Source organism: Limulus polyphemus, unplaced genomic scaffold (genome assembly GCF_000517525.1).
Source record: "Limulus polyphemus unplaced genomic scaffold, Limulus_polyphemus-2.1.2 Scaffold1815, whole genome shotgun sequence".
Taxonomy (NCBI): domain Eukaryota; kingdom Metazoa; phylum Arthropoda; class Merostomata; order Xiphosura; family Limulidae; genus Limulus; species Limulus polyphemus.
In genome coordinates this window covers 68,333-80,066 of record NW_013667425.1, presented here as the reverse complement: position 1 = coordinate 80,066, position 11,734 = coordinate 68,333, and the positions used below count along the sequence as shown (strand labels likewise).

At 33.3% G+C, this 11,734-nt stretch overlaps 1 protein-coding gene across 1 annotated transcript in view; it reads right to left on the bottom strand.

Annotated features, from left to right (window-relative positions):
* The window catches only part of LOC106465034 (membrane metallo-endopeptidase-like 1), a 71,261-nt gene extending 64,085 nt beyond the window's left edge, over positions 1-7,176 (bottom strand). Inside the window, exon 1 of the mRNA XM_022392850.1 lies at positions 6,858-7,176. The gene's annotated coding sequence lies outside the window, so the exon portion shown is untranslated. The remainder of the gene's footprint in view (positions 1-6,857) is intronic.
* Between the last annotated feature and the right edge of the window lie 4,558 nt (positions 7,177-11,734).

Genomic DNA, 11,734 nt, shown 5'->3' with positions numbered 1-11,734 from the left:
GTGTAGAAAATGACATTCCCTTAGAAATCTCTTTGTATCTTTAAGATAAAACTGACAGTGTAGAAAATGACATTCCCTTAGAAATCTCTTTGTATCTTTAAGATAAAACTGACAGTGTAGAAAATGACATTCCCCTAGAGACTTCTGTGTTAAAGTAGCTTGGATAATATTTTATTAACTCTTTTCACACATTCACACACAAAAGCAGAAACAATAACAATCTTTGAAATTCCTCCAAAACTTGGATTACAGCCTTCAATGTTTCCTCGGTAAACAAATATGTGAAGTTTGTGTAATGATTTCGTTCTGAAATGTTTATCCTAAAATCGCTGTTAGAATTAAGTGTATGGCCAAAGGTAGAAATATGATTTTTCTACGTTGTGAAAAATGAAACAGTTTTGTGGAACAGAACGTGCTTAAAGTGCATCTTTTTAAATCGCTCTTGTAGAAGACGCTTATGGCGAATTTTCTTAAAACCCATTTGTAGAAACAGACGCGAAGCAAGTTTTCTTATATCGCTCTTGTAGATCACGGTTAATGTGTATTTTCTCAAAACACTTTTGTATCACACGCTTAAAATAAATTTCCTTAAAACGTTTGTAGAACACGCTTAAAATAAATTTCCCTAAAACTTTTGTAGAACATGCTTAAAGTAAATTTTTAAAAACACTTTTCTATAACAGACTTCAAACGAATTTTCTTATATCACTTGTGTAGAACACGCTTAAAGCGAAGTTTCTAAAAAAACATTTTTGTAGAACACAAATAAAACGCGCCTTCTTGAGAAAATTTGGTAGAGCACGTTCAAAGTGGATCTTTGAGGGAAAAAAACTACAAAAATTATACATTGATCCTGACTTTTTGTTTGTTTGTTTGTTTTTAATTATGCACAAAGCTACACAAGGGCTATCTGTGCTCTGCCCACCACGGGTATCGAAACCCGGTTTCTAGCGTTGTAAGTCCGCAGACATACCGCTGTGCCACTGGGGGGCCCTGACTTTTTTCGAGAACATTTTTTAAACGATGAAACACAGAAGACATTATTAAAACATCCTGAAAATAATTCTATTTTCCTTTTGTTTTCAGTCCATCACTTAACAAGTCCTAATAACTATAGCATCATGGATAATATGCTCTTAAAATCGCTTCACTAGGTAAGCACATAATTTTGTAAATATTGTTTATCAGTAACGGAACACCACCACCCTCGCCAGTGGCACAGCGGAAAGTCTGCGGACTTATAACGCTAAAAATTGGTTTCCATATCCGTGGTGGGCGCATCACAGATAGCCCATTGTGTAGCTTCGTGCTTAACTATATAAAACAGTACTGGAGTATTTACTTCTACCTCATCTAACCTAAAAAATCATAAGAGAAACAGACCTAATGGTAGGCCCCTTCCCAGTGGATTATAGCGATAAACATACGGACTTACAGCGCTAAAATCCGGGGTTCGATTCCTCTCGGTAGAAATAAAGTAGACAGCTCACTGTGTAGCATTACGCTAATACAAGCAAACAGGATGTGCTGGATATAATATTTAGAAGTAACACACGGCACCTAATGCTTATATTTTGAGATTCCGATTTAAACAACACCTATCACTACGAAGAAAAAGCATAGAAAAAAATTACTAATTTCAGTGTTCAGTCAAAACCTTTTTAATCTAGAAGAATCTATTATGAAATTATATTTCTAAAGTTGAGCTATGTATTCAATAATGTTATGCAATTGTTCAACGTTCTATGTATATATATGTGTGTGTGTACTTTCACAGTCTAATTTTTACAGAAAGTTGTTCGTACCATATTTTAATATGTTCTTTAGTTAAACAAACCGCTGACTTGATGGATGTACAGAGTGTGTTGACATACTTCTCTAATCAGTGCAAATGCACAACCCTCTATAAGTTGTTAAACAACTCGTTCTAATGAAAACGTTATTAACACTAAAACTCTGTGCACGCTTTTAAGCCTAATCGGATGTCTCTTGCAGATCAAACCATATTTAAACTTTTTATTATTATTATCTCTGTTAGCTAAGCTTCAACCACAGTGGCTTTAGACCTTTAAACTAAGTTTGCTCATATAACCATTTGTTAGAGCAGGTGTATCATCAGATAAGATACTGGTGTACCCTATCTACAGAAGTTTAAATGGGACCATCTAATAAAATCTTCAGAAAAAAAACGAAAAATAATATTTGAGTGTAAGAAAGAATTCTCAGAACTCTGCTACAATGAGAAATCTAAATGAACAATGTTGATAACTGCTCTGGTTAATTAATATAAGACAGTACAATGTTGATAACTGCCCTGGTTAATTAATATTAGACAGTAAAATGTTGATAACTGTTCTGGTTAATTAATATAAGACAGTACAATGTTGATAACTGCTCTGGTTGATTAATATAAGACAGTACAATGTTGATAACTGCCCTGGTTAATTAATATAAGACAGTACAATGTTGATAACTGCTCTGGTTAATTAATATAAGACAGTACAATGTTGATAACTGCCCTGGTTAATTAATATAAGACAGTACAATGTTGATAACTGTCCTGGTTAATTAATATAAGACAGTACAATGTTGATAACTGCTCTGGTTAATTAATATAAGACAGTACAATGTTGATAACTGCCCTGGTTGATTAATATAAGACAGTACAATGTTGATAACTCCCTGGTTAATTAATATAAGAAAGTACAATGTTGATAACTCCTTGATTAATTAATATAAGACAGTACAATGTTGATAACTGCCCTGGTTAATCAGTATAAGACAATACAATGTTGATAACTGCCCTGGTTAATTAATATAAGACAGTACCGATGAGAAATAACTGCTCCCGATACATGAGTATAAAACATGATAAGCCGATAATCCACCTCGACAAAACAATTATTCTAATGAGATAATAAATTTTCCATTGTAGTTGATTAGTAGTGATGTGTTTTGGAGAACTGTTTTAAAGTAGTGTGTGCGTGAGGGTGGGGTGAGGGATTTCTTCTGGACCTCGTTATTCTTCTTTAGCTCGCTTGCATGAAGGGGAGATGTTGAAAAGGGCTGTCATATGAAACAGGATGCGATTGAAGAAAAATATGATGCCTAAAAAAATTTCGACTAACAGTTGTTATTTATTATCTAAATAAACGTATGTAGTCTTATAATTCAATTAGTAAATTTTAGTTTTAAATGTACATGTTTCGTAGCTTTATATAAGTTGAATCATGTGTACTGGAGTTTCGCGACATTTGTTTTTTTTGTGATTGAATAAGTTGGTAAACTAACCTTTAGGAAAAGGAAAAGACAAGATTAAAATGACAGATTGAAAATAAAACACAGCTATCAATTTCTCAGTATCACTGATATCTTGTATATGTATACTCAATAAATATTGAAACTGTCAGTTTACGAATTCGTTATTTATTATTTGTACGCCACTTTAATAACGACAATAAAATAAATTTTTTAACGCAGGATAGAAAAAAAAGACATTAAATACACGTAAAAAGAGAATATTACTACTTAACAGTTTCAAAATATAAAAAACAGTTGTTTTGTTAGTGAAAAACTACACAATGGTCTACCTGCACTCTGTTCGCCACAGAATATCGAACCATGGATGTTTGCGTTGTAATACCGTACACATACCGCTGACTCACAGAGGAACAATATAAAACAATTAACAATGAATAAAGCACTTCGATTTAAATATAAACTTTAAACGACAAGCGGTATTACACCACATTAACTGCTAATATTCTAAAAAAAAAAGTTTTTCCAAACGCTATCGTTTCTAAGCTCTGTAACTTACAAAGTTTATCATTAATGGGATTAAACTTAACATGAAATAATATTTTTTTTTATTTTGTTGTTGTTAAGGGTGTTAAAAGCAGCTAGAAAATTTGGCATTAAAGAAGTACATTAAGACAATAAATGTCTTAGGGTTACCAAACATGTCAAAGGTCTGACTTGCATAGAACCTTAACATTTTTTTGAATCGCAGTTGTAAATACAGCACTGGGAGTTAATACTCTGTTGTTTCACCTTATTTGGTATATTCACCCTGATATGTACCTTAAGCAATACATGGTCTAAATATTCAGGTCAATGTCACCTAGGATCAGGTTTAGCTGTCCCTAACTTTGAACTGTTGAAACAACAGGAGGGACAACCAGTCAGCACCACCCAGTGCACGGCTACTCTTAATCCAATAGGTGGATGATTAACTGTTACTTTTATAACACACCAACAGCTGAAAGTGTAAAGCACGTTCAGCGGTATATCGCAGGCTCGAAGCTTGGACCACATACCAGCACGCTAACCATTAAGCCACACTTAACTCCCATTGTTATTTTATTATTTAACATTTAAGATCAATTTATGGTAAAAGTATAATAACACGTAGCTCTGATCTAAAAATATGACGCACAATACTTCAAGAGAACCAATAAATCTATAAAAATATAATAGTACTGTCTGTTGTATGTCCATGTAACTACTTCGCAGGATGTGGATGGATCTTCACCAAATTTGGTATGGAGGTTCATTAGGTCCATGGGGAGATACATACAAAGTTTCAGTTTTGCATTTTGCGGTTTTTATAGGCAATTTTGCGTTTTCTACCACTACCTCCCCTCCTGTGGATGGATCTTAACCAAATTTGGTATGGAAGTTTGTTGGATCCATGCGGAAATACCCGCAAATTTGCGGTTTCACAATATATGTTTTAAAGTTTTATGTCGTTTTTGTGTTTTTTACAACAACATTGTTAATTGAAGAGATTCTTGTCAACCTTTTCAAAACTAGTGTAACTTTTCAGAACATTCTGTTGCATGAGTATTAATTATTTGATTAAATAAAAATATTTTAAGTACGACAGAACTACCAACATATTACTTTTTCTAAAACAACTCAAATCTTTTCTAACGGATATTTTTAATATGTATTTTTAGTGAATATTTCAAAGATGATCGTTTTTAAGCTCACGTGACTTTCTTACAGACTATACGACACTACTCAGAAACTTAATTGTAAACTCCAGCGAGTCATCATTATTACTTAAGTTTGTCTTTATAGTGAAAAGAACTTTGGAAAGTTCTCTTTTTGTGTCATAGATATACCGAACAAAACAAGTTTACGTACTTTTGACTGTCTTCTGTAAATATATATATATATATTTTCTTAAAATGGCATTGAATTTGTATTTATGGCAAAGCTAGTAAGGCCTATCTGCTGCCGTTCCTAACTTTGAACTACTGAACACCACCCACGCCAAGGAACTGACTATCTTCTACAACTTAAAATGCAGGAAATATTTTGTGATATCGCAGGTATTCGAACCCGACTCACTAGCTCCAAAGTCCAGAACTCCACCACAGAGCCAATTTGCTCACAACGAAAATAATATTAATAACAAAATTACAAATATCTAAATCTTTAAGAACTGATCTATAGATTTTCTTATTGTATTTCATGTATGTATATATATCTAATTGTGAACAAATACTACCAAGTTATGAAACACTGAAATACACGATTAAACACTTGTTAAAATCTAAAGTTAAAACTAATATATAAGACTTGTCATTAGTAAAAACACTAACTGGTGTCGAAAGTTATGTTTTTAAAATAACCTAAATTTCTAACATATTTTAGTAATACATATCGCAGTGTCGTCTGGCTTTTTGGTTATGCTGACCTTGTATTTGTCAGTCATTTATAAAAAGCAGTGATTTTTTTACTAAAATATAAAACTATGTATAAATCACTGATTAATGAAATAGGCATTATTTTCATAATTTTCTATAGAATAATTCAAACACTAGATTTCAATTACGTCACTTCATTAAAACATAAATTCAGTCATAAATTTGTTTCATTAAATAAATGGTTATTTTCAGAAATAATTCCTTAGAAGGAAACTGAGTTTGTTTTTTTCCTTATGTCCAAATTTTAGTAATAAAAATATTTTCTCGTGAAAATACTAAGTAGACAATGTTCTTCCAATGTTTTCAGTATTCTGATTTTGTATTTGTCAGTTATCTATGAAAAATGTTGATTTCTTACTAAAAAATAAAAAATACACAACCATAGTTAAAACACTGTGTTTTTGTATATATATATATATATATGCATAAATTTTATGCGCTTGACGGTTAGGGATCTTAACTTATAAGCCTGATTAATCATGATCAAGCTTAAATCTTTTAAGCCTAAAACACGTATATCTTGAAAATTCTACTAGTTTATTAATCATTTGAAAAGCATGTTTTAATAAAAGTTAAATACGTCGGCGATGACTTTAAATGATATTTAGAAACACCATGAATAAAAAATCAAACACAAATTTTGATTAAATTAAATGCCTCTAAATTTCAAGCTTTCAAGTAGATTCAAAATACCAAATTATTGTTTGCAAAGTAAACGTTATGGTAGTTTAATACGAATGTTGAACACCTATTCGTCCGATTTTTGTTTAAACAACATCATTAAGTCCATAAACTTATGAATTCGGAATTGTTCGATGATTTTGCACGTTCATACATGTCGAACCCTCACAACTAAATAGTTTCCATTATTTGAACTCCGATATTCTTGTGTAACACTGCCCTTCAAAGAATTTACTCATTGCTGCGCGTGCATATGTATGAATAACACTTTTTTTTTCTTTTAAACTCATTTTCCTAAAAATAATAACATGGTTACCTACTCATGTGTACATGTGTGGGCTCGGTAATTTCAGTTCAATTAATTCAGCTTAGTGATAAACATCCCTCGGGAACTCGTATTCACAGAGCAGGAAAATTCCTTTGTGAAACGATCATTATTCTAAATGTATATTCTACACCTACCTCCTGTAATGTTTGTTTTTCCGCCTCCACCCTTCTTCTCGATAGCTTTGAAGTTCCGCACAGGAGCCAAAGAAGATGGACCTAACCTAACACCTGTTTACCGTTCGATCAGATTCCATTAGGCTTAAGAACCATGTTGTTTTAGTCTCTCCTGTAGATTTTCTTTTCTCTATTTGTCAGAATATACAATATAAAGGGGTCAGCTGTTGTACTAGGCGCGAAGTCGTGATGATAATCTCCCTTCCCAGCAGTATTCCTTGCGTCTTGGTCCTGCTGTTGCTACAGGACTGTTATAATATCCCTGCAAGCAGCAAGTATACCTTATCGGCTCTCTCATCTCTAATATTGACCACTGGAGGCGCCACTGTACTACAAAATGGGTGACGCGTTCATCTAGCAGCCGGGGCGGGCGAGCTGAATAGCTTTGATTCTGTTTAAATTGATTTTCTCCCTTAGCTACGTACCGATTTTGCTCATCGTTGAACGTTCAGTTCTGCTCTAATCTTCGTAGCAACGGGGGAAAATTAGAGCAGTAATTCCACCTTCAACAGAACACTACTGTTGCTAAGGTTTTGTTGTTGTTTTGTTTTGTTTTTCAGCATATTTCTCGAAAGAGCTTAAAGCAACAGTTAACATGAAATGAGTTCTGGAAAAATACTAGTTCAGAATCATGTTATTGCTTAATCGATAAACACACGTGTTTAGCTGCATACTTCGTTTTGTAGTTCAGTTGGCACGTGCGCTTTTGATTCAATGATTGAACCTAATCAAGTACAAAAAAAATCAAGTTTTGAAAAGTTAATGAAAGTTCTCTTGTTACTCATTATTCATATGAAAATCCACAACAGCTAAAAGTTAGTACAGTTTGTTTTAATGATGAAAGAAAAAAACAGGGTCAATATACGTTATTAAACTGACAACAACAACAACAAACAGTCTTCTGTAAATAACACACATCAGTAGTTTTATTACGCAATCTTTCGGTCAAATATAACTTAATGAAATTCTAAATACTTAGAATAATAAAAATTCAGAAATTTGACATGAAATGTTTTCCAATGGATTTTATATACTTTTAAATACTTTAAATAATATTGATAAACAATTGCTAGGTATAGCTACCAACAACAGAAGTTGCTAGGTGTTGGTGTACAGTAAAATATATAAAATAGCCTTACATACATAACAATTCTATACAACAAACAATGATGATTAATCGCTTCTAATTAGTATTCGACTAATTAGAAAAAAAACACTTACACAATAAAAAAATGTAAATAGGTTGTCAGTGTACTGTAGGTTTGTTAAATCATATACCAGACTTTTTGTTACAAAAAATATGATTAAACGTCATAATTAAACTCCAAGTTCCTTTCATCACTTTCTTCTTGACTGACTCATTACGGGTTAAATATTCCATTCAAGTATTTTTTTTTACAGAAAATCCAGACACGCTGTAGCTTAAGTATGTGGCTTAGTCACACTTCTACACTTCTTCCATGTTACTGACAAGTTTCGATTTTTTAGTTTTTAGGGCTGAATTATTACGAACTTTTCGAAATCATTTTCTTAGTACTTTTAAATGGAGATCTGAAAATTTGAAAAAAAAATATTGAATTGTAGCAGGGAACACAACTCTTTCTGCAGCATATATGACTTAATTGAACAATGATAAATATTTATCCTTTCTCATGAAATAGAGTGGGGTTTCAAAGTGTCAGTTACTCGAACTTTGTGGAAAAGAAGAGAAGTATATGTGAAGAAAGACTCTCAATACATCTCTGAAATATACTATTGCATCAAATATAATTTCAGTTCACGATTTATTTTAACGTAATTGGTGTAAAGTGTTTTCTTATTCCTCTGCCATGTCACGTTATTACATAAACCAACTTTAAACCCTGCTTCAACAGCATTTGCTCACAAGAATGTTTATTATTCAAAAGATTCATTACCAATATATTTTATACAGTTCACAGAATATATACACACATTCTGTTTTGTTTGACTTGAATGTTTTTCCAGTTTTAATAAAAAGCAACTGAAAATCATTATGTTTTCAGTATTGCTTGATAACCCGAAATTATTCAGTGCTGTACACATAGAAAGCCATTCACATCAGCGCACTGTATCAAGTTTACGTAGTTAAAATTACGAGGGCATCTTTTCAACAGTTAGCACGATAAAACAATTACAGTAAACGATATTTCTATTCATGACATCTATCCCCCGGTGGGTCAACGATGAGTTTATGGACTTACAACGCTAAAATCCGGGGTTAGATTCCCCGCGGTGGACACAGCAGATAACCCAATGTGGCTTTGTTCTAAAATAACTAACCAACTAACTTTAGGACATATGTTGAATATTTATAAATGATCTGAAATCATTATTGAAGCACGTCTTATGCTTTTCGTTCTCTGTTGACGAGAGTATCTCATCCTCCTTTTGTATTTGTTTGTGTGTTCAAACAGTCTACCTTCACATTCGTCTTATTGTACATGTTTCTAATGCTCGATGATTTGGATTTATGAGTTAGGTTTGTTTACTGCTCGACTTTTACAGTAACTCAATTTTGCGATAGACAAGTCAGAAGCAATATCAAAACTTGCATGCTTAAATTGACTTTTGTTGTTTTCTTGAACATAGAAGTATCGTATTGTTCACGGTCTTTGGATTATTCACTAAGAACCATGACAACAAGATGCTTTACGTCTCAAAGCAATTATCCATCACTAGTTGTTCGTGTATTTGTAGAAATCGTACTCCAGGCTTCGCCAGTTGTGCTACTGACAAGTAGTAAGGGCTTACTAATAATTGGGTTTTCACCGCTTCGCTGATTATGTTGCATGCAGTAGGAAAGAACGTAGAAAATTTGTATTCATAATAAAACTAAATTCATCCATTGCTTTTAACATCTTACAATTGAAGTTTTTAATCAATGTTTAAATGTTATCCGTAACATGATCTCTCGTACAAATCTTAAGGCGGTTTACAAGCGTGTACTAATATTCATATTAAGCAATGAAGAAAATAAATTTCACATTTTTACAGAATCACTCTTACCTAATTACCATACGTCAAATTGAAGTTGGTAGCTGTTTTTTCAGTTCGCTAACACGGTCGTAGACAGCAAACACGCTGTATAACAGGTGTTACCTATTGTACCATCGTTCACGTGTCAAGATACCCTCGCCAATGTACATACAAGGTTAGTAAATCATGATATTTGGTAACTTAATAAGATGTAGAATACATCACAACATTTAATATGTTTTGTTTTTATTTACGATAATTTAACTTTTACTTATAAAAGTAGTCTTAAATCTTTGACTTAGGCCTAGTGACCTGACGTATGTGATTCGTTACGCCCTGTACGTTAAGTGGAAGACGCTCCCTACAGCTATACGTGTCCTTTGTTTTCTACTTGAACTTGGAAGGCCCAACTAATTGCAGAAAATTTCAAAACTTACATTTAAAATGAAACTTTAAGGGCAAAACCACATGAATGATTTTTTCCTAGGCGATTTTTGTTCGCTAAATATTCACCCGAATGCACTCACTGCTTGAGATGTGTTAAACTTAAACCAGATGAGCGTTGTTGCGACGGTTTATTTATTTGTACACGCTAGGATGCGAATTCTGAACGAAACATGTAAACTGTAGGTTGCATGAGCACCAATATTTTAGATGGAGAAACGACACGGTCTAATATTACTCGCTTTCCTTCAGTTCAGTGAAGGCAGCTGAATGAGTTATATTGATGAAATAAGTTGATGTTGAAAGATTGAAGTTCAAATAGTTCTGTTATGTATGTCATGTCCTTAGCGAACTACTGCCATAAAAAAGCGAAATACTGGGAAGAATTGTGTGAAATCGTCAGTCATAACTGGAGTGTTTGTTTGTTTGAATTTCGCGCAAAGCTACTAGCGGGCTATCTGCGCTAGCCGTCCCTAATTTAGCAGTGATACACTAGAGAGAAGGCAGCTAGTGAGCACCACCCACTGCTAACCATAACTGGTGTGAAGTTATTCAACAACAGAAGAATGGCAGGGGTAAGTTTCAACATTACGGATTATTTTTGCTATAAAATGTGTGTACAAAACTGAACGAATGATGATATGCTAATAAAAACAACAACAACAACGTATAGTTATATATACGATAATATATTCATGTTGATAAAAATCGTAATAAAGTGAAATTAATTTAAGACGTTGTACAACTTACAAGTACATTACAATTTACAGTGGAGCCTTGAACTCGAAATACCAAAGTCAATGTGAACAAATAAACAAAGTAAACAAGGGATATAAACGAAGAACTGGTCTCACATATTAAACTAACGGGTAAATGCATTAGTTTAATATTTTCCACAATTCTTATTTATGAAACCACATTCATTTAAATTTTATCGTACTGCCGCTGAACACTGCCTCGAGAAGGTGTGAAATGTTGTGTTAAATTCTCTCTAATTTTAATCCCATTTGAGACGCCAACCATGCTTCTGGCAAGTACGTGGGGGAGGGGACAAGAACTGGCGAGCGAACGAGGCGAGAAAGTTATTGTTAGCCGCCTATGTTGGCAGGTGCACTATCCAAGGGGAGTTGTCAGTACATTCTAAATTGATCGAATCCTGTCCCTTCTCTGTATAAATGCAGTGTATTTTTATTACATCATCTGCAAAGACAGGCTGTACCTCAATGGCTCTGTGAAAATGTTTTCATATATTTTAAAGTATTCTAAGGGCACGTTCAACAATATGTCTGTCTCTTGGTAGACGACAATTGAATTCGTGATTTACATTTGTCAAGTTCTTATTAGGAAAGCCCGGCATGGCCAGGTGGATAAGGCGCTCGACTCACAATCTGAGGGTC